Source organism: Macrotis lagotis, chromosome 8, assembly GCF_037893015.1.
Source record: "Macrotis lagotis isolate mMagLag1 chromosome 8, bilby.v1.9.chrom.fasta, whole genome shotgun sequence".
Taxonomy (NCBI): Eukaryota; Metazoa; Chordata; class Mammalia; order Peramelemorphia; family Peramelidae; genus Macrotis; species Macrotis lagotis.
Genome location: NC_133665.1, coordinates 50,421,882 through 50,444,646, shown reverse-complemented (window position 1 = coordinate 50,444,646; position 22,765 = coordinate 50,421,882). Strand labels below are relative to the sequence as shown.

General features: G+C 36.6%; 1 long non-coding RNA gene across 2 annotated transcripts in view; it reads left to right on the top strand.

The window, feature by feature from the left end:
- Positions 1-21,416, top strand: part of LOC141495515 (uncharacterized) — a 29,130-nt gene extending 7,714 nt beyond the window's left edge. For both annotated transcript variants that reach the window (XR_012470796.1, XR_012470795.1), the window contains one exon: positions 19,912-21,416. This is a non-coding gene — a long non-coding RNA (uncharacterized LOC141495515). The remainder of the gene's footprint in view (positions 1-19,911) is intronic.
- Positions 21,417-22,765: the final 1,349 nt, after the last annotated feature.

Sequence of the window (22,765 nt, the reverse complement as noted above, 5' to 3'; positions counted from 1 at the left end):
TGATTGTCAGTCATGTAGTTAATTTTCTTGTCCCTGCTCAGACCGTGATGATCTCAACCTGTCTGTTGCCTAGTTTGTTGCTGCATAGTAAAGTTATTAATTAAGCAGAACTTTCCTGATAATAATCTTTGATACAATTTGTTTAATGGAATGCTTTTATGTTTTTGTACCGCATATGTAATGTTTTTTGATATGCCCCCTTGACAACCTATAGTGAGGGTAGTTATTTTTGTCCACCCATCCATTGACTCCTTCAATAACCAATTTTCCTTTCAGCCCTTGTTAGTAGATGCTACGGTTTCTATGAATTTTTATTCTATCCCAATAAACTAAGGCTATTCAAGTTCACATATCGGTCACCTATATTAACTATTCTCTTACCATCTTTATCATATATTCCTGTGTGTGATAAGGGGGGGCAAAATTGTTAATTTCCCTGGAATTCCATCTGACCCTGCGGGGGTCCAGCCTCCATGGGGTCCTTAGAACTTGACAGGAGGGATAGAGTCAGCGAAATGAGTTGAGTCAACAAGTGGGTAAAGGCGGGAGCAGGTTGACTGACTGTCAGCTGCTTAGATTTATTTTTATAGTCTTAGAATCATATGAAACAAGCAAACTAAAATCATTTCCTTGGTTACAAAAGTATACAATTTTCATCATTAATCACATAGTTCATATGGTTACAAGTTTGATCATGTAGTGGTTACAAGTGTGATTATCAATCATGTAATTAATTTTCTTGTCCCTGCTCAGACCGTGATGACCTCAACCTGCCTGTTGCCTAGTTTGTTGCTGCATAGTAAAGTTATTGATTAAACAGAACTTTCCTTAGAATAATCTTTGATATAATTTGTTTAATGGAATGCTTCTATGTTTTTGTACCGCATATGTAATGTTTTCAATATGCTCCCTTAACAACCTATAGTGAGGGTAGCTATGCTTGTCCACCTGTCTGTTGACTCCTCCAATAACTAATTTTCCTTTCAGCCCTTGTTGGTAGATGCTACGGTTTCTATGACTTTTTATTCTTTGCCAGTAAACTAAGGCTGTTAGAGTTCACATATTGGTTACCTATACTAACTATTCTCTCACCATCTTTATCATATATTCCTGTATATGATAAGGGGGGCAAAACTGTTAATTTCCCTGGAATTCTATCTGACCCATCTTGTATCTGGTTTCCATATATATATTCTGACATCTCCCTGGAGCTCCCAGTGCTGTGTCTTCCAAAGATTTCATAATGCTGAAGCCTTTTGTATGTCTCAGGGAGGGGCAGTCCTGTTAAATTTGGACAGAGTTCACAATCTGTTTTATTCAAGGAATTTCTCTGAAATCCTTCCTTTATAGTCATTCCACTATTAGGATGAGTAAGTTTTGCAATCAATAATAGACCTATAAATATGGGTATACATGGAATCCCTATATATATTGAAGAAGGAAATGTTGTTCCATCAGGCAGTGTGACTGCCCTGAGTCTTCTTGCCGTGACTGTGTCAAACAGCTTAGAGACCCTGGCTCCCAACATGACCCATCTTGTATCTGTTTTCCCTGTATATATTCTGATGTCTCCCTGGAACTCCAAGAGCTGCATTTTCGAAAGATTTCATAATGTTGAAGCCTTTTGTATGTCTCAGGGAGAGGCAATCCTGTTAAATTTGGACAGAGTTCACAATCTGTTTTATTTAAGGAATTTCTCTGAAATCCTTCCTTTATAGTCATTCCACTATTAGGATGAGTAAGTTTTGCAATCAATAATAGACCTATAAATAGGGGTATACTTGGAATCCCTATATATGTTGAAGAAGGAAATGTTCCATCAGACAGTGTGGCTGCCTTTATTCTTCTTGCTTCAACTGTGTCAAACAGCTTAGAGACCTGGCTCCCAACATGATTGGATGTGTGTTTCAGGAAAATCACTTTAGCAGTTGAGTTTTGGATAGATTGGAGTAGGGAGAGACTTGAAGTGGGCAGATCCACCAGCAGTCCAGGCTTAAGGTGATGGAGGCTTGCCCTAGAGGGGTGACAGAGAGAAAGACTTATTCCAGTGATGTTGCAGAGGTGAAATTGGCAGGTCTTGGCTACAGCTTAGACATTGGAAGTGGAGTCCAGGTAACTCTGAGGTTAAGACCCTGAGGAATTGGGAGCATGATATTCCCTCTGTAGTAAATAGGGCAGGTAGGATGGGGAGAATTTTGAGGAAAGAAAATTCTGTTTTGGACATAGCTGTGTTTAAGATGACTTCTGGACATAAAGTTTGAGATGTCTGAAAGGCAATTGGAAATGGAAGTTTGGAAGCTGGAAGGGTAATTGGGGCAGGAAAGATAGATTTGAAAATCATCAGCAAAAAGATGGTTGGAGCTTGTGAGTTCACCAAACGAAGTAGAATAGAGGAAGATGAGAAGAGGGCTCTGGGGGACTCCTATGGTTAGAAGGTGAGATCTGGAGGAGGAGCCAGCAAAGGAGTCAGAGAAGGTCAACTAGGTAGGAGGACTAGGAGAAAACAGTAAGAGAAAAAGAGACAGTGACCAACAGTATCAAAGGCTGCTGAAAGGTCAAGGAGAGTGAGGTCTGAAAAAAGACCATTGGATTTGGCAACTAAGAGGTCATTAGCAACTTTGGAGAGGACAGCTTTAGAGGGGTGGCTAGGTGGCACAGTAGATACAGCACTGACCCTGGAGTCAGGAATACCTGAGTTCAAATCTGGCCTCAGACACTTAATAATTACCTAGTTGTGTGGCCTTGGGCAAGCCACTTAACCCCATTGCCTTGCTAAAACCTAAAAAAAAAAAATGTGAGAACAGCTTTAGTATGAGGTTGAAGTTGATAAACCAGATTATAAGCAGTTAAGAAGAGGAGAGAAAGGGGAGGGTCCTCTTGTAGAATTTTTTTTTTTTAGGTTTGGTTTTTTTTTTTTTTGCAAGGCAAATGGGGTTAAGTGATTTGCCCAAGACCACACAGCTAGGTAATTATTAAGTGTCTGAGGTCAGATTTGAACTCAGGTACTCCTGACTCCGGGGCCTGTGCTCTTATTCACTGCGCCACCTAGCCGCCCCTAGAAGGTTTTTTGAAAGAAATTTATATACAAGGGGTTGAAGAGATAGAGAACCATAGTTAGGAGGGATGGAAGGATTGATTGAGTGATGGTTTTTTCAGGATAGGGAGACATGGACATGTTTGTAGGCAATAGGGAAGGAGCTGGTATATTACAGTAAGAATTTATTAAGTTCCTTCTTTGTGCAAGGAACTGGGAGAAATGTTAGGGATACAGAAAGAAGCAAAAGACAATTCCTGATCACAGGGAACTTATAACCTAACTGGGGAGATGGTGTTCAGTTGTTTCAGTCATGCCCGACCCTTCATGAACCCATTGGGCATTTTCTTGCAAAGATATTGGAGAGGTTTTTCATTTCCTTTTCTAGCTAATTGTAAAGATGAGAAAACTGAAATAAACATGGTTAAGTGACTTTGCCCAGGATCACAGAGCTAATGTCAGAGGCTAGATTTTAATTTAGGAAGTTGAATCTTCATGACTTCAGGCCTAGCACTCACCTAGCTATCCCAAGGCTTCAATGAGGAAGATAAGTAAACAAATGTGTGTGTGTGTGTGTGTGTGTGTGTGTGTTAAAATATATATGGGATAAATAAGAAATAAAATTAAGAGAGGGAAAAGCACTGAAATTAAGAGGTGTTAGGGCCGGTTCCTATAGAAAATGGGATTTTAGTTAAGACTTAAAGGAAGCCAAGGATCAGGAGTTAGAATGGAAGGAGAGTGTTGTTTCAGGCTTCAGGAACAGTTAGAGAAAATGCCTGGACCCATGAGATGTATCTTGTTTTGTAATGGCCAGGAGGTTAGTGTCACTAGATCTGAGATGTGGGGAAGTGAGTTGTCAGAAGATTGGGAAGGCCCTTTTCGCGCTGCCCAGAAGAGAGGTCCATACGGAGTTGTTCGTGCTTTCCGTCATAACTTTCAAGGGAAACTTTCACAATGTCCGGAGCCCTGGATGTCTTGCAGATGAAGGTGGAGGATGTCCTCAAATTCCTCGCTGCAGGCACCCATTTGGGTGGCACCAATTTGAACTTCCAGATGGAACAGTATATCTACAAAAGGAAGAGTGACGGCATCTATATCATTAATTTGAAGAGAACTTGAGAAAAGCTTCTGCTGGCAGCTCGTGCCATTTTTACATTGAAAATCCAGCTGATGTTAGTGTCATCTCATCCAGGAACACTGGCCAGAGAGCTGTTCTGAAATTTGCTGCTGCCACTGGCGCCACACCTATTGCTGGATGCTTCACTCCGGGCACCTTCACTAACCAGATCCAGGCAGCTTTCAGGGAGCCTCGCCTCTTAGTGGTCACTGATCCTCGTTCAGATCATCAGCCTTTGACTGAAGCATCATATGTTAACCTTCCAACCACTGCACTGTGCAACACAGCCTCCCCACTTCGCTCTGTGGACATTGCCATTCCATGTAACAACAAGGGAGCTCACTCAGTGGGTCTGATGCTGACCTGAGAAGTCCTGCGGTTGCGTGGTACCATCTCCCGTGAGCACCCATGGGAGGTCATGCCTGATCTTTACTTCTATAGAGATCCAGAGGAGACTGAAAAGGAAGAGCAGGCCACAGCTGAGAAGGCAGTGACAAAGGAGGAATTTCAGGGTGAATGGACTGCACCTGCCCCAGAATTCACTGCTGCTCAGCCAGAGGTGGCTGATTGGTGTGAGGACATCCAGGTGCCATCTGTGCCCATTCAGCAGTTCCCTACTGAAGATTGGAGTGCTCAGCCGGCTACTGAGGACTGGTCTGCAGCTCCTACTGCTCAGGCCACTGAATGGGTAGGAACTACCACAGAGTGGTCCTAAGTTTTACCCAGATGCTCTAATAGTATTGGAAAAATGCTGATGGAAAATAAACATTGGTTTCTTAACAAAAAAAAAAACAAGATTGGGAAGAAAGGAGTGGGCTGGATGACATGACAGAAGGACCAATCTGTTGGAAGACTTGAGTTTATTGAGTAGGAAGATAACATACATGATCAGACCTACACTTCAGGAAAATCTTTTTTATGTCTTCTTTGCCACTGTTTAGATTATTTTGACCATTTCTTTTCCTTCCACCCCAATCCCAACTACTAAAATTTCTAAAAATGTTTGAAAAAGAGTGATGAAAATGGGCATCCCTGTTTTATGACCCACTTTTTTTTTCTTTCTGTATACAAGGCACTAAGAATACAGGCACAAAAATCAAATAAACTCTGGTCTCAGGGAAGTTATTTATATTATGTAGAGAGCAGGGCATAACATGTAAACATATAAATAAATACAAACTCTACACAAGTTGGAAGGAAGAGCACTGATAGATGGAGAAAAGCCCCCCCTTAGAATAGGAGGTACCCCTTGAGCTGAGTTTGGAGGAAGCTAGGAATTCTGACAGAGAGAGCTCAGGCAAAGGGCATCTTCAGCCCAGAGCCAGACAACTCCCTAGGCTGGGAAATGCCATGTCCCTACAGGAAAACAGCTGGGAGGCCATTTTGACCAGAACATCAAATATGTGAAGGAAAGGAATGTATAGTAAGCCTGGAAATGTGGGTGGGAGATGATTTGAGAAATGCTAATCTTTTGACATGAATAAATGCTGTATTTAACAAAGCCTTTCTTTGTGTTGTATACTCCTATATAGCCTTTATTTTTCATGGTAATAGGTTATATTGTTATTAAACTATTCTTGCATTAGTTATAAATCCAATTTGTGATTTTTTTATATATTTCTGAATTGTAATTTAATATTTGGCATCATTTTCCTTCTCAGCTTTGTCTTTTTTTTAGTTTAAAAATCAGATCCATATTTTTTTCATAGAAACTATTTAGTATTTTACCAACTTTCATGGTTTTAAATATAACCTCTCAACAAAACGTAGAAGTTAATGTGTACTTCAAACTTTTGTTAACCCACCTAGACCATTCCTTGACTTTTTGCCCACTATTTCTTTTTTAGAAAAATTTTTAATAATTATTTTATTTATTTTTCCAACTCTGTTCAATGGTAATTTTTAACCAGTGGTATTTTTTGAAGACTTTGTTTTACAATTTTTCTCCTCCCTCCCCTGCCCCCTGCCCCTGACAGAAAGCAGTCTAATATATTGCCCACCATTTCCTGAATGGGCTCCCTGATTCTCACCCCCCCTCCCCAAGAGGACTTTTGGGAAGAAACCTTAGTGGGATGATCAGTTGAGGAAATAGGGTTTTATAATGAAGAACAGGTATCTTGGGAGGGGGGGGAATATATTCTTCAGATCTTGAAAGGCTGTCACATGGAAGAAGAAACAACCTAGCATTTAAAGCACTTCAGAGTCTGAATTTCACATTATCTTAGATTTTATCTTCAGTTTTATTTCATGTCACTTTCCTTAACATTCCTTCAGTGCCAATTAAACTGGCTTCCTCCCTTTGACTCCTCTCTTCCCCTACCTCAACATTCATTTTCTGTCTCCTAGTATTTGGATGTGGCCTAGGTCTTATAGGCCCTCCCATTTCACTTGCCTCAGAGAAGCCCCGGCTTCCTACAGGTGTGCAGCTCAGAGTGTGCATCTCTTTGAAGTGGTCTGTCTTGATTCTCAATAGAAATTATTTTGTACACATTTTGGCTTATTTGTCCATATATTGCTTGTTTATTTGAATCTTTCCAAAATAGAATTTAAGTTCCTTGAGGGCAGAAATGCCTTGTTATAGCTTTATACAAAATAGATGTATAGAAATGCCTAGTTACTGCTTTATAAATAATGGATGCTTAAAAGATGTTTACTTGGAATCATAAATTATTTGGTTCTGGTTTCATTATTTTATATTCTATACTTTTGTGTATAATTTTTTTTTAATTTTTCAAATTAGCATAAAACTACACACTTTTTGTTTTAAATACTAACTTGGTTTGGGAGGCTTTGCTTGTGGTTCAAAGGTTTCTTTTATCTGTATATCTGTATAGACTTTTCAAAGTCTAAATGCTTCTCCTGTCTGGATTTCAAAATGAATATTGATTCTTCTGGTTAGATAATACTAGTTTCTTGCCAGGTATCTTAATTTTGAATGTGTTGTATTCCAAGTTTCTTACCTTTCCTTTTTTTTTTCTTGAAAAAGCATCTATAAGTTTTATTTTTTAAAAAATATGTATGTAATTTTTGTATGTGAAATCTTTTCACTATAAATATTGTAGTTGAACTATTATGGGCCAATCTTGGGCCCATTCTTGTCTGAGTCTTGCACATTCTTTCTATTTGTATTGCTAATTCTAAGATGTTTTCTTAAAGATTTCCTGGAACATATCCTTCAGTGCCTTTTGTTTTTCTAAATTTTCTGGGATGGCAGAGATTTTGAGATTGCTGGGAGCTATCCTGCCTGCTTTCTTTTTGGAATTCAGTCAATCAACCCACTTATATTGAGTTTCTAAATAGTCCCAACCCTAGAGAAAAATTCATTGATTTTCTCCCCTCAACTTAGCAAGTAATTATTTTTCTAAGTAAGACATATTTTTTGAAGTTTTCTTGATATTGTTAAAGTTTTTGATCTATTTTTCTCTTAGCAACTTTTAAAATTTTTCTTCAAAATTTTTTTAAAATTTCAAACTTTTATTTTAATAATATTAATTCTTGTTTAATTTCTTCAAATGTGATATTCATTTGGAGATGTCTTTTTTACATTATTGCTTCCGTCATTGATTCATTAATTATCTTTGTTCATCCTTTTTTTTTTTTTGAAAGCCTGGAATAAAATTGATTGTGTCTCCAAAAATTAGAAATGGCTACCATGACTTCATAAAAAATAGCAAAACAAAACTGTAAGGCATTAATAACAATTAATTAAAATACATGTTATTGAACTAATATTTGATATAATATTAAATATACTGTGAATTAATGTCATAGAAACCAAGATTTTAGAGGAAAATTAATTGAAATATAATGAAACAAGAGTAAGGCATTAATATTAAAAATTTAAAGTTTCATCTATCAAAACTTCATAAGCATAACATTAAGAAAAATAATTATAATCTTTAACATATTATTGAAGGAAAACTAGGGTGGTTTTAACTATGGAGAGATGTTCATACAAATATTAAAAATTTAGTTTAATGATTTTTGAAAAGATGAATTTTTTTCAATTTTTTCCCTTTCACTTCCATCTCCTCCCTACATCAAATTAATTTTTTTAAGTTATAATAGTTCTTTTTTTTAGTTAGTTTTTTTTTTTTTTGCAAAGCAATGGGGTTAAGTGGCTTGCCCAAGGCCACACAGCTAGGTAATTATTAAGTGTCTGAGGCCAGATTTGCACTCAGGTACTCCTGACACCAGGGTGGGTGTTCTATCCACTGCGCCACCTAGCCACCCCAAGTTATAATAGTTCTAAGGGAAGTTAGGTGTTGCCATGAGCAGATACAAATGGAACTCCTGTTTGTTTTTGTTTTTGCTAGGCAATGAGGTTAAGTGACTTGCCTAAGGTCACACAGCTAGGTAAGTATTATGTGTCTGAGGCCTGATTTGAGTTCAGTGATGAGTGGGGTAGTAGATTAATTTGAGAAGTTATAAAAAGATTATCTTGCTGTATTTGAGGGCCTAGTTGAAATTAGATAATATATTGCATATTTCCATGAAATGATGTAATGTATAGCATATTTTCATGATTTTCTCTAGTTCATTTTCAGTGGCATGAGAATAGGAGTGAAGGCAATAGGTAATAGGGAGTCATATAAGGTTGAGGTCAGGCAAGGCATATTTGGTGATAGACTATGGGTGCATGGGATTTTGGTCTACACTATAGTGTTAGGCCTAAATTAGTTCACCAAAAGATTGAGATAGGGAAAGAAGGAGAGTGTGCAGTGGGGATGACCTGTGAAAAGAACTGAGGTAAAAGAGTTCCTGGTAAGGATGGAGAACAGGGCTTAGAGAACTTAGGCAGAGGGGAAAATAAAATAATAAAAATAATGATCATGTAAAGAAATTTCAGAGTTCTTGAACTTGGAAGGAAATCACTTGTGGATGATGACAAAATCAAAGATATGACCATCTCTGTGTGTAGCTGAGGTGGAGTGGAGGAATATTGACTATATTAAGAAGCTGAGAAGTTAGAATATTTGAGGGAGTATTAATATATTTATTGAAATTTCCCAAAATGAAGGCAGGAGTTGGGGTGAATAGAGAGACTATGAGCCAACCATTAAATAATTAAAGAAGGATGGAGAGCATCTTGGGGATTGGAAGACAGTGTGTACCAGAATCTTGACAATTGGATGATACATTTAGATTAAGTGAACCTTAAAAGAGAAGAGATTATTGAGAAAGATGGTAAGAAAAGGAGAGTATGGAAGTGGCATTAGGGAGAAAGGAGTATTCAGATTTTCCCCTACTTGACCAGTGAATCAGAGGGTGTTAGTGAAAGTATAACTAGAAAGGAACCAGATCCCAATAAGAACTAAAAGACTGAGGGATAGGAATGGAAATGAAAACTAGTTTAACTGTAGAGCCAGAGTTCTAGAAAGTGTTGTGGAGGGGCCAGTAAATGTGAAGTGGAACATTTGGGGATGAATGCAATCATTTGGTATATATCCATCTATCGATCAGTCAGCATTTCCTAAGTACCTTTTTTGCCCTGCCTGGTAAAATAGAAGGAAAGCTGGAGGGTAGCCCTAGAACTAGAAATTTGGGAAGAGTCATGAAGTGAGGGATTCCAAGAGGTGGAGGTGGAAGTGAAGAAAGCATTCCAGGTATGGGGAACAGCCAGTTCAAAAGTTGTTTATTATGAATTGTGAGGAACAGCAAAACATTTAATATGACTGGATTGTAGTAATAAGGCTGACCATTATCTTGTGTGGGAATTTGATCTTTCATTTGAATTCTGAGCTGAAGCAAACACTTATTGTTAAACCTAATAAAGAACCTTAATTTTAAATTAAAAATATATTTTTAAACATTGATTTTAACATTCATGACAGGAGATACTGTTGAATAGAAAGCTGTAGGTATTGTTTTATTCTTCCCCAATAAAATGCTTTTTTAATAGTCAACTAACAATGAATACTATGAGCTTTTGCATCTTCAGTTCCGTTCAGTCAATTGTGTGACTGTAAGGAAGCCTAATAATACTGTTTATCCTTCCTTCTTGAAGAACACCATAATGTCAGGGAGGTGATGCCATGACAAGCATATGAATTGGATTTGAGTGAGGGGGTGCTGTGTTATGTCACCAGCCTCACTTTCTCCTCCAAAGGACTGGAGATGGCCCTGGATCAGAGTTATGTGTCTTGCCCCAGTTAATTAGTGTCAAGCTAGAGAGTGTCTGAGGCTAGATTCAAACTCCTGTCCTCCTGACACTATCCTGATTCTATCTACTATACCACCTAGCAGCTCTAAGAAGTATAGTCAACCATAGAGTATCATTATGAAAGCTACCTACCTGTTCCCTTCCCTTACTCTTACCCTCCTCAAACCTTATTCAAAGATGACCTGGAGGCAAGTGTAGATTAGTAAAACTAGAAAATTCTTTTTTTGCAAGGCAGTGGGGTTTAAGTGATTTCCCAAGTTCACACAGCTAGGTAATTATTAAGTGTCTGAGGCCAGATTGAACTCAGATCTTCCTGACTCCAGGGCCAGTGCTCTATTCACTGCACCATTTAGCTGCCCTCTGAATATTCTTATAAAGATTTTGTAGAAATGGAAAAATAGATATATGGGTTATAATTGTTAATATTTCCTTGATTGCTTATTTTCAGCAGTAGGGTCCAATTTTTGCCTAAGCCTTCTTCTTTCTAATGTCTTGAGAGTCCACACTTTCCCACCTCAGAACTGTGGCTTTCAGCATCGAATTCCTCTCTGTGTATTTGATGGATGTGCTTCTGTGGCATCCAAATGTGGTGTCTTCTCTAGCCTGAAATACTGCCAGATTGTTTCAAATTTTTAATCTTACTCTTTTCCTTTCAGTGTTATCCTTTACTTCTGTAAAGATGATTTGGCATAATTGGATCTTTTGTCAGTCTTCCTATAGACTTGGTTTTTTTGGTCCACTCTAGTATTACATATAGTACCTACTGCTCAAAATCTTTTTTTTTTTTGGTTTATTTTTGCAAGGCAATGGGGTAAGTGACTTGTCCAAGGCCACATCGGTAATTATTAAATGTCTGAGGTCAAATTTGAACTCAGGTCTTCCTGGCTCCAAGGTTGGTGCTCTATTCACTGAGACACCTAACTGCCCCTTATAATCCTTTTTTTTAAGGTGTTTTTTTTTTTTTGCAAGGCTAGGTAATTATTAAGTGTCTGAGGTGGGATTTGAACTCAGGTACTCCTGACTCCAGGGCCTGTGCTCTATCTACTGTGCCACCTAGCTGCCCCATCATAACCCTTTTTAAAAAATATTTTATTTATTCGTTTTTCCAACTACATGCAATGGTAATTTTTTACCAATTTTTTTTTGCAAGATTTTGAGTTTTACATTTTTCTCCCTCCCTCCCTTTCCTCCCCCCCTCTCCCTGACAGAAAGCAATCTGATAGAGGCTCTGAATTTATAACCATGCTAAACATAGATCTATATTGATCATGTTATGAAAATAGAATCAAATCAAAATGGAAGAAAACATTAGAGAGAAAAAATGACATACTATATAAGACAACTTTTAAAAGTTGAAGATAATAAGCTTTGGTCTTCATTTAACAATTCCTTCTCTGGATATGGATGGTATTTTCTACAATAAATGTTTTAAAATTATCTTTGATTATTGTATTGCTGAAATGAACAAGTTCATCATGGTTGATCATCACCCCATGTTGTTGTATGTATAATGTTCTTCTGGTTCTGCTCATCTTGCTCAGCATCAGTTCTTGCAAGTCTTTCCAGGATTTTCTGAAATCCTGCCCCTCATGATTTCTTATAGAACAATAATGTTCCATCACATTTATATACCACAAATTTATTCAGTCATTCCTGAACTAATGGGCATCCCTTCAATTTCCAATTCTTTGTCACAGCAAAAATGGCTGCTGTGAATATTTTGTACATGTGGGATTTTTTACCCTTTTTACCCTTTTTCATGATCTCTTCAGAATACCAGTGGTGGTATTGCTGGATCAAAGGGTATGCAGTTTTATTGCTCTTTGGGAATAATTCCAAATTGCTCTCTAGAAAGGTTGGATCAATTCACAACTTTACCAACAATGCATTAATGTCCCAGTTTTCCCTGTATCCCCTCCAACATTGATCATTTTTCTTTCTAATCATGTTGGCCAATCTCATAGTTGTTAGGTGATACCTCAAAGATATTTTAATTTGCATTTCTCCAATCAATAATTTAGAATTTTTGATTTCTTCATCTGAGAATTGCCTTTCCATATCCATTGATCATTTATCAATTGGGGAATGACTTTTTTATAAATTTGACTCAGTTCTCTATATATTTTAGAAATGAGTCCTTTGTCAGAAACACTAGTTGTAAAAATTATTTCCCAACTAATTATATTCCTTATAATCTTGACTGCAGTAGAAACCTTTTAATTTAAGGTAATCAAAATTATCCAGTTTTGGTTTTGGTAACATTCTTTATTTCTTCTTTGGTCATAAGCTGCTCCCCTTTCCATGAATCTGACAGGTAAACTAATCCTTCTTCTCCTTTGGCTTATAATATTACCTTTTATGTCTAAATACTGCTCGAAATCCTTACGAATTAGTTTTTTCCCCCCTGGGTCAAGGGTCCTTAAACTTTTTCTGTAAAGACCCACATTAGTAAAGATTTTAGACTTTGAAGGTAAAGTACCAAAAATCAAGGTTAGTATATTGGCACTTATATAATGAGAGAAAATAAAATTTTAATTGATAAAATTCAAAATATAATAACAAAGTACAATTTAAAAAATATAAGTCTACTGATGAGAAGAATACAATTCTTTTGGGGGAATACCATTTAATTTAATTGGGTTAATTAGTGTTCCCTATCCTCACAATAAATTACAAATATTCATCTGTTAATGCTGATATGTATGGGATTTTATGTATTTCATCTTTGAGAATGTCTTTTCACACAGATAAATCCTTGTTAAAATTGATTATCTGAAATAAAAAGGACAAAGTTACTGAACCATCTTTGATTTAATTTGCAAAGCTAGCATTTGTATATGAAACCTGACTCCTCTGAAATAAGAGACCAGGGGTGATTTACAGAGTTGATTTTTATAACAAAAATTGGAATTTAAAAGAAATTTGTTTTGAACATAATTTAATTGGAAATGCCAGGTCACCTGACTAGCAAGCTTCTCCCAGGCTTTCTTAATCCTATGCTCCCTTCCTGCAATTAGTGCCTTTTGTAACCAGAAAGTATTGGGAAAGAGGAACTGGTGGTCATTGGTTAGCAGTCATCCCCCTTCTTCCTTAGAAGAGTTCCTTACTCAACTTAGACTTTAGCTCAAGAAAAAAAGGAATTAATATACTAAGACTGTAAAAAAGATCTAAACCTCTAATTAACCTTTCTTCAGCTGCCAGAAAGAGGGTCAACCTCAGGTCAACCCCCTTTTCTGCTAGAAATGATAGCCTAGCTTTTTCAAAGAATAATTCTATGATTATTTTATTATGTATTATTCCATATTATCTGCTACTAAATGATAACACCTCTATTCACTAAATTTCTAGGTAGACTATAGACTAAGAAACTATGTTATTCTGGCTTAGCTGTTAAGACTAACTTTTCCTAAAAAAGGGAGTTTAAGCTTATATTGAGACTAAAAATAAATCAAAGTAATCAAAAACAGTTGATTTCTTTTTCATACTGCCAAATGCTGATATCAAATCCACAAGCTTGTGATTTTAATTGAACTAATAAAATAATCATACAAATAATAAAATCTTTAAAATGAATAGTTAATAGAATGAAACTAACTGAAGGCTAATTAGTCTTGAAGAAGTTTATTTTCTTTCTTGAGACACATTTTTTTGGCTGTTACAAACACAATTTAATTAACTCATTATCAGTAAAAATTACTTTGGTTGAAGCTTCATTTTCACTTTTTTTTTTTTTTTTTAGTTTTTTCAAGGCAATGGGGTTAAGTGGCTTGCCCAAGGCCACACAGCTAGGTAATTATTAAGTGTCTGAGGTCGGATTTGAACTCAAGTACTCCTGACTCTAAGGCCAGTGCTCTATCCACTGCCCACCTAGCAGCCCCCTTTCACTTTTTTTGTCAAGAAATTTTGCTATGATGAAATATTTTGTTTTAAATTTTCTAATTTTTTTTTTACTGTGAATTGAGAATCTTGTATTGAATACTCATATGGATGTCCACCTATAGTGTATTCTTTTAGCTGAGCTAGACTGGTATTGCATAATAAACACTGTATTTGGCCATCTAATTTGAAAATGAAATACACGGTCCAGTTGTCTCAGCAGAAAACCCCTGAGGTTACAGAAAGGCTACAGATCCTGGCCCCCTGCCCACCCATTCTGTACTTTCCCAGCCAAAGTGACTTCAGTGCCTGAAGCAAGAAGGACCCTTGGTGTGGGGTTGCACCTGGGTTATACAGTACTGCAGGTGTTGCTGCTGCTGCTCACAGCTGCTACCGTCACCCCTGCCAGGGCCTGATGGGAGCAGGTGGGAGGTGAGTCCTGTAAGTCGAATTTGCATACTGTAAATTGGAAACTGTTTCAGAACAGACCCCATTCTAACTTAGAAGCAAGGCTCTTGTTTTGACATTATGGTATGCTCTGGTAATTTTTTTAAATGTCTTGAACTTTGTCACTAGGCTGAGCTTCAGGGGGAAATGATTGATAGTCTCTGTCCAAACTATTCAGCTCTACCTTTATAGCATGAAAATAGTCATACAAAAAAGAAAAAGAGTGTGCCTGTGTTGCAGGAAAACTTTATGGATACATATTTGAAACCGTTTTTAGCTCAATGACCATCAGATCTGGCTCTTTCAGTCATAGTTTGCGCACCCCTGCTGGAGACCAGAGCCATTTGCTCCCCTAGATCACCGCTAGAGGCTGTAGTGTTTCAAAAGCTTAAAGCTGAGAAGCTGGGTGGATAGGAAGGCATTGAGTTTAGGCAACTTTTTTTTTTTTCAAATGTAGCAGGAAGTGAGAGATTGAAGATAGTAATTGCATTTAGATATAAAATGTCAGAACAGGGTTGCTAGGTTGTGCAGTAAAGAGAACACCAGACCTGGAGTCATGAAAATCTGAGTTCAAATCTAGCCTCAAATCTGACCTACTAGCTGTGACTTAACTCCTATTTGCTTCAGTTCCTCATCTGTAAAATATAATAGAGAAGGAAATGGCAACCACTCCAGTATCTTTGCCAAGAAAACCCCTTTGAGGTCATGTAGAGTACAGCATGACTGAACAGCAAGAAAAGTCAGGAAAGTTTTTCAGTTTTGTGGCGTGGCAGTGGTGGAAATAGAGATACTTGTTAGAAATAGAGAAACTTAACTACATTTGGCTTCTTTTCTGAAAGTAAAAGAAAAAGATGATGATACCTATGGTAACTTCCATCACTACGTTTTAATCTTTTTGAAAGCACTATCAATGAAATGTTTTCACCAATTTACAACTTACATATTTGCCACTGGAAGAAGTGGTTGTAGCAATGATAAGGGTAGAGTTTTATTTTATGGCTTAATTTTGATTTATTAGGAAAGGATCACAATTTGAAGGTGGGTGGGATAAAAATCCACTTAAAAACTATTGAGATTCCTCTGCACAAAAAGAAAAAAAAGTTTATTTACTTTTCTAGGGAGAAGGGCCCACCCTGAGTCTCATAAAGGTAGTGAAGATCAAGGAGCTGCCCTGAACTGACCATCAAGCAAGATTATATAGCCTAACACAATCCCCTCCTCTTCCCTATCTTCCCTCTCTGTCAACTCATTGGTTAGTCTTCAGAGTAGTATTCTACTTGTGAAAATCTACCTTAGCAACAAAGAAAAGAATGAAAGGTTTTCATAAAATATTGCCTTACTATCCAGATGATGAGAACATCAAAAAGACTTTTAATGACCTTCTATGTCTATTTAAATGAAATAAATGTCTGAGTATGCAAGGTCTTCTAAGAAAAGTCTACAATCCTCCTAGTCAGTAAAAGTAGTCTTATCAAACAAGAAGCTTATGAGTTTCTTTGGAATATAAAGTTTTCTTATGGAAAAAGTCTACAATTCTCCTAGTCAGTAAAAGCAATCTTATCAAAAGTTAGGAAAAGACCAAAGACTATTACCTTCAATTATCTTATTATATAATTATCTTATATAATTTTGCTATTTTTTTATACTTTTTTTTTTCCTTAAGGGTATGATTGCTCTCTCATCACATTCAACTTGGATCAATGTATACCATGGAAACAATGTAAAGCTAACAGGCTGCCTTCTGTGTTGGGGGGGTAGGGGGTACAGGGAGGGAAGCAAGAATAGGGGAAAAATTGTAAAACTCAAAATAAAAATCTTTCTTTAAAACAATAAATTAGGAGAGTGAGCCACCCATTTGGAATATAAGGGCCTTTCTTCTAGAAATAATTTAAGAATAATAGTTTGTTCTTTCTTTAATATTTCTTAACCCTGAGAGGACTTCACTAGGAATATTAACCCTGAAATGGTTTTATTGGGAATATTCCACTCAAAGGAAACCTTAAAGTTTTATCTGCTTGGGTTGAAAAACTAGTGATTAACTCTGAAAAGAAAGGAAAGGGAAAGGAGTTACTTCAAAAAGTACATTTTGAAGGGACAATATAGCAATAATACTAGCTTACATATTGACAGTGTTTTATGATTTACAAAGTGCTTTTGCTGTATCTCTGGGAGGTAGGTAACATAAGAGTTATTTTTCACATTTTACAGAGATGAAGGCTCAGATAAGCAAGTTAATTTCTTTATGGTCATATAACTAACATCAGAGTTGAGATTTGAGCCTTTGTCTTCTGAATCCAAGAGCAATCTTCTTTCTATTGTACAATGTAGCTTCACTAGTAGATGAATAAGATTGTAGCACTTAAAAGAGGAAAAGGGGCCTTGCTACTGGGGAAGACTGAGCTTGGTGGAGCCCTTGAGTTCCAGAGCTCTGAACTGCAGTTGAGCTGAGACAATCAAATGTCATACAGAGTCAAACACTTACAGAACAAGCTTCCAGCCCTCACTGCTTCAATCAGCACTGGGATTGGGCCTTCTGAGTAGTGATTGAACTCCCAGCCCAGTCAAGATAGGGAGACCAATCTCCTCCCCACACACAAAAAAGGGGGAAGTACTATTTGGAATTCATTATAAGAAAAATATAAGCATAAAACAGAAATGGAAAGACAGATGTAATGTGACATGTGGCAATTTATTGGTCTAGTCTAATGTCAAGATCAAAGAAATTATCAGTTGCTTGCCAGAAAGAAATGAGTAATAAGACCATGTAAGAAGGACCACTTGACCTCCTGATACATAGCTTCCAAAGAATTAGCAATCTGTATGTTATGTTAAAAAAGGAATAGTTTCAAAATAAATATGGTCAAGTGTATAGGGTTGATAGCTTATGTTTTTAGAACTGTATATTAGTTTCAAAGTTCTTTACATATCTACTCTCATTTGATCTTCATAGTAACTCTGTAAAGTAAGCCAGCATTATTTCTAAGACTATATGCATCCTAAGTGTAAAATCAGCAACCTTTGATTTTGATACATAACTTGCCCATCTCCTTTTCTGGTCATACATATCCTTTGATCTTTTAAATTCCAAGGCCATTTTTCTTTTCACTATATCATATTACTTTGAAATACCAAGAAGGATGATGGAATTCAAAAATAATGCTTCAAAAGGGAGGATATGTGGGAATTCCAGAGGGAAGAAGATAAAGATGAGTGACAAAATATACATTTGAATTATTATAATGGAAAATTAGTAATAGGAAAAAATCAAGAAAAAAAGGAAAAAGATATGAAAAATTGCAATAAGCAATATTTTTAAAGCTAGAAATAGAAAATAAACAGCTTACTAATATAATTGAAAGGATATCTGAATGAAAATTTTTGTTGATCAGTATTAAGAAAAGATGCTTCAATGAATCCATATTGGCAAAGTACTTCTTCATGCCTCTTTCTGCATGATTTTTGTCTCTATCTTTTTCATAAACCCTTCATACATCTTCACACAAAGGCATATTGTATGCCTTTCTTTGGTTCTACTTGTCCAATACTCTGGATGCCCATTTACTCTGTTATTTTTGATACATAACTGGCCCATCCTTTGTTGATATCCTGTTGCTGCTTTTCAGTTGAGTTACATGCGTTGATCCATCAATCAATCACAAATATTTAATAAGCAGTTATTATGTTCCTGATACTACTACTGTGCTAGGGATAGAAGTATAATGAATGAAACAATTCTTCTTCATAATGAGTTTATGTTCTAAAAGGGGAGAAAAATAAGTACCTATAAAATATATATAGCATATATATATTTATACATATAATTACAAATAATATATATATATATATATAATTACAAATATTTACAAAGTCATTAAATACAGAGTAGTTTGGGAGGAAGGGCACTAGCCATTTGAGGGATCAGGGAAGACTTCATGAAGAAGATGGCGACAGTGCTGCCTTTTAACAGAAGAAGGAACCCTGTAGGGAGGAGGCAAGAAGGGAGTCAACTACAGGCATGATGGATGGCCAGGCAAAGAGAGGGAAAAGCAGAGAGTGTGTTCAAAGAGGTATCTTCAGAACAATCTGAAGATTTGAGAAAGCTTGGACTATTTTTTTTTAAATGAATGAGTTTACTTTTAGACATTTTTAGCTGGAAATGGATCTTACAAAAAAGAAGCAATAGTTGTTATGCAAAATTAAGCTGAATATAGTTTTTAGGGTTTTTTTTTTTAGGGAGGAAGTTCAATCTGCAATCAGAGAAAATTAGAAGATCAAGGGGGAAATAAAGTGTTAAGAAATGGCAGCAGTTTTGTCTTAACCAGTCCAGGAAATCACTGTCCTAAATAAGAGCCAAATAAATTATCTTGGTTCTGACCTCACTTGTGTCCTAATATAAAAGATCAAGGATAAACTTCCAAAATTAATATGTTAGGCTTGATGAGAATTTCTAACAACTGGTGGACTTCATAACTGCTAGAACATAGGGTACTACCTTCCCTTTTTTCCATAAGAAGCAGAGGCCTGGACCCCAGGCACACATCAATTCAAGTACTGATATCTAACCTGCTGATATCCATCACATTTGTTTTTGTTTCCTTTCAGTCACTTAAAATTATGGGGCTTTTTCCTGACATATTTGTGCCCCGTGATTCAGAGTCTTATAATATTATGAAGAAGATAATGTTCTTTAATAGATAGGTTTTGCAACAGTGAACAGTTTGGGATCTTCTAAAGAACTATGTAATATATAAGACCAGCTGCATAACATTATCATTATCTGGAGGACCACTTTTGAATGACTGTTAATCTCATTGAAGGCCCATTAGTTCTGGGATTCGGTGATGTGGTAATTTTTTAAAAAATAACATTAATACTGGACATTTTAAAATGTTAATAATAGAGAAACATGTAATCTGAATGGTTTACAATTTTACCTGACTAAAAGTGGCAATGGATACTTACATAAATAATAAATAATTGTTGAAGGTATACATGAAGAACCTGGCCTGTGAGAGCTAGGGGAAAGGTGATTTATCTATAGTCTTCCTCATATCTTCTGCCTTCATGATCAGGATGTCCTTTTAGGAATTTAAAGGATATCAAAATCACTTTTTTCTGAAAAGAAGGAAATAAGCCAGTTTTTATATATGATCCTATGTAAGATTCATGTCTCTGTAGTGAGTAAATGGATAATTGTCCCTTTGCCTTAATTCTAACTTAACCTTTGTTAGCAACAATACTGATCCTGCTTTCTTTTTTGTCCTGTGTGCATAGGAATTCATGTATTCAGGAACAGTCTCCTGGAACCCTTCCTGAAACAATTTGAATGAAGCATCTAAACAGAACTTGAAGCAAAAAGCCTCACAAAAAAAAAACCCCAACAAATTCTCAACTTCGTGGAGGAACTAAAGGAAAGGTCTATGTCAAGTTGGTAAAAGGGGACTATACCCTGGTGAGGGTGGAGAGCTGGAAGCCAGCAGGAGACTTTTAACCATAGCAGCTCAGGTCCTAGCCAAACAAGCCAGAGATACAGTGGGCCAGCAGTGAGGGTCCCAATCCCAGCTTGGAAGACAAAATTTGAGCCCAGGAGCACTAGTGAAACAGGCGGCACTGGGTTAGGCTACCCTAAAGTAGGGAATAAACTGAAACACCATAGGCAACACCACAGACAAGTAATAAGCCAGGGACCAGACCCTTCTTACACCCAGCACACCAGCACAAAAAGCTTGGAACTCTATCTGCTGTGCTCTAGGAGCAGAGCTCAATTATCAAAATGAGCAAAAAAAAAAAAAGCACTAACCATATAAAGCTACTATTCTGATAAGGATGATTAAAAATGGCATCTCAGAAGAGGAAAGAAATAACAAAATGCCTAAATGTGATGTTTCAAACAGGTTTATGAATTGATCTCAAATCCAGAAAAAACCTCTTGGAAGAGCTTAAAAAGAATTTTAAAAACCAAGAAGAGAAGAAAAAAATAGAGAAAAGGCATGAGAGTCATGCAGAATTATGAAAAATGACTAAAGAAAACAATACCTTTAAAAGTAAAATTAGCCAAATGGAAAAAGTATCAACTCCTTTAAAAGTAAAACTGACCAGATGATGAAGGAAAACTTCTTCTTTTAAAAAGTAAAAATGATGGGACAGCTAGGTGGTACAGTGGATAAAGCACCAGCCCTGGAGTCAGGAGTATCTGGGTTCAAATCTGGCGTCAGACACTTAATAATTACCTAGCTGTATGGCCTTGGGCAAGCCACTTAACCCCATTTGCCTTGCAAAAAAACTAAAAAACAAAGCAAAAAAAAAAAAGTAAAAATGATCAACTAGAAAAGGGAAACAACCCAAATACTGGGAAGTAAAAACCCTGACTCTAAGAAACCAAGATTCCATCAAATGAAGCCAAAAGACTGAAAAAACAGAAGAAAAAGTTAAGTACCTCTTAGTAAAATTGACTAAACTGGAAAATAGACCAAGGAGAAATAATTTTTGAAGTGTTGGTCTACCTGAAATCCTGCCTTGATCTCCTGGATTGAGCTAGAAGGTTCATGGGAGCCATGCCAACATTTTCTCCAAGTAAGGAAATTTCTGAGAGATGACTTTCTACAACAAGTCAGAAGAGAAGAAAGCTAACAGGCCTTGTGGAGATAGAACTTTCTCTTTTCCATGCACCAGTTCAATTTGTAGCTTCCTTGGTCATGTAGGTATTTAACTAGATGGGTAAGAAAAGTAATAGAACTGTCACTGGGAAGTTGAATTTCTAGTGGTCAATGACACTTAAATCTTGCTTACTCATTTCTTTTTATTTCTAAGGGTTTTTTTTTTGGCAAGGCAAATGGGGTTAAGTGGTTTGCCTAAGGCCACACAGCCAGGTAATTATAAAGTGTCTGAGGCCGGATTTGAACCCAGGTACTCCTGACTCCAGGGCTGGTGCTCTATCCACTGTGCCACCTAGCCTCCCCATTTCTTTTTAAAAATGTATTTCTTATGCCTTCTTTTATGCCACCTTTCCAGGATACTGTATATACCCTAAGAGCCCTCTCTTATGATAAAGAAAAAGTGAAGCAAGATCAAGTGACAAAAAGACTAGCTTAGGGGCGGCTAGGTGACTTAGCCGATAAAGCACGGGCCCTGGAGTCAGGAGTACCTGGGTTCAAATCCGGTCTCAGACACTTAGTAATTACCTAGCCGTGTGGCCTTGGGCAAGCCACTTAACCCCGTTTGCCTTACAAAAAAAAAAAAACACCAAAAAGAAAAAAGACTAGCTTAGAGCTAGATATAATTACTTCTCTCCTCTTATTGCAATAATAGTTAACAATAAAATGTTTACCAAACTTTTCAAAATAAAAAATTCACTCAAGATCCTTTATTTCTATTTTTCTTCTTTTGTTGTCAAAATCAGTCATTAGAAACTAATAAAATAATAAGAACATCTAGAATCCACATAGATCATTCCAAACACAGGAAACACCCTAGCTATTTACTATGTTTCCAGACTCTTAATTTATTATATATTAACTTCCTTAAGACAAAAATATATCTTTATATATCTTTATATAAAAATATATCTTTAAGACTAGAGTCTCAAGATATAACTTCTTTTTTTTTAAGGGTTTTTTTTTTTTTGCAAGACAAACAGGGTTAAGTGGCTTGCCCAAGGCCACACGGCTAGGTAATTATTAAGTGTCTGAGACCGGATTTGAACCCAGGTACTCCTGACTGCAGGGCCCGTACTTTATCCACTACACCACCTAGCCTCCCCCAAGATATAACTTCAATATATACTATTCTGGATATAATTTCACAATTTTCAAGATCATAAATCATCATAAAATAACTTCTACACTAAAAGCAAACTTCTAAGTCCTACAGCCCTCCTCTCCTCTTTGGTGGAGAGTGTTGTGATGAAAGAGAGGATCCTAGTTTCTCAGTAAACTAATTCATTATTTTTGCATTCTGTAACACTTAACAAGTTCTTTCACAGGATTAATAAGGTTTTATGATCTTATCTGGCAAGTTTATAGATGAGAAGATTTTTTTTTTTTAGGTTTTTGCAAGGCAAACGGGGTTAAGTGGCTTGCCCAAGGCCACACGGCTAGGTAATTAAGTGTCTGAGACCGGATTTGAACCC